The sequence below is a fragment of the Mandrillus leucophaeus genome, unplaced genomic scaffold, assembly GCF_000951045.1.
Source record: "Mandrillus leucophaeus isolate KB7577 unplaced genomic scaffold, Mleu.le_1.0 Scaffold98, whole genome shotgun sequence".
NCBI classification, from domain to species: Eukaryota; Metazoa; Chordata; class Mammalia; order Primates; family Cercopithecidae; genus Mandrillus; species Mandrillus leucophaeus.
The window spans coordinates 972,155-973,550 of record NW_012110696.1 but is presented as its reverse complement, the minus strand read 5'-3'; the positions used below and the strand labels follow the sequence as shown (position 1 = coordinate 973,550).

At 37.8% G+C, this 1,396-nt stretch overlaps 1 protein-coding gene across 2 annotated transcripts in view; it reads right to left on the bottom strand.

Annotated features, from left to right (window-relative positions):
• Window positions 1-1,396, bottom strand: part of LOC105532652 (HAUS augmin-like complex subunit 3) — a 191,743-nt gene that overhangs the window by 149,456 nt on the left and 40,891 nt on the right. The gene's annotated exons all lie outside the window — the stretch shown is intronic.

The window sequence follows — 1,396 nt, the reverse complement described above, 5'->3', positions numbered from 1 at the left end:
TTGTATTTTTAGTAGAGACAGGGTTTCACTGTGTTAGCCAGAATGGTCTCGATCTCCTGACCTCATGATCCTCCCGCCTCGGCCTCCCAAAGTGCTGGGATTACAGGTGTGAGCCACTGCGCCCAGCAATAAACCCAAATACTTATAGCCAACTGATCTTCAACAAAGCAAACAAAAACATAAAGTGGGGAAAGGACATCCTAGTCAACAAATGGTGCTGAGATCATTGGCAAGCCACATATAAAATGAAACTGGATCCTCATCTCTCACATTATACAAACGTCAGCTCAAGATGGATCAAAGACTTAAATCTAATACCTGAAACTATAAAAATTCTAGAAGATAACATTGGAAAAACCCTCCTAGACACTGGCTTAGGCAAGGATGTCATGACCAAGAACCCAAAAGGAAATGTAATAAAAACAAAGATAAATAACTGAGACTTAAACTAAAAAGCTTTTGCATAGCAAAAGCTATAGTCAGCAGAGGAAACAGACAACCCACAGAGTGGGAGAAAATTTTCACAATCCATACATCTGACAAAGACTAATATCCTTAATCTACAATGAACTCAAACAAATTAGCAAGAATTAAACTAAAAAGCTTTTGCATAGCAAAAGGAATAGTCAGTAGAGTAAACAGACAACCCACAGAGTGGGAGAAAAATTTCACAATCCATACATCTGACAAAGGACTAATATCCTTAATCTACAATGAACTCAAACAAATTAGCAAGAAAAAAACAAACAATCCCATCAAAAAGCGGGCTAAGGACATGAATAGACAATTCTCCAAAGAAGATATACAAATGGCCACCGAATGTATGAAAAAATGCTCAATATCACTAATGATCATGGAAATGCAAATCAAAACCACAATGCAATACCACCTTACTCCTGCAAGAATAGCCATAATCAAAAAGTCAAAAAATCATAGATATTGGCATGGATGCAGTGAACAGGGAACACTTCTATACTTCTGGTGGGAATGTAAACTAGTACAACCACTATGGCAAACAGTGTGGAAATTCCTTAAAGAACTAAAAGTAGAACTACCATTTGATCCAGCAGTCCCACTACTGGGTATCTACCCAGAGGAAAAGAAGTCATTATATGAAAAAGATACTTGCACATGCATGGTTATAGCAGCACAATTTGCAAGTGCAAAAATGTGGAACCAACCCAAATGCCCATCAATCAAGGAGTGAATAAAGAAACTGTGCTATATACATATGATGGAATACTACTCGGCCATAAAAATGAATGAATTAATGGCATTCGCAGTGACCTGGATGAGACTGGAGACTACTATTCTAAGTGAAGTCAGTCAGGAATGGAAAATCAAACATTGTATGTTCTCACTCATAAGTGGGAGCTAAGCTATGAGGATGCAAAGG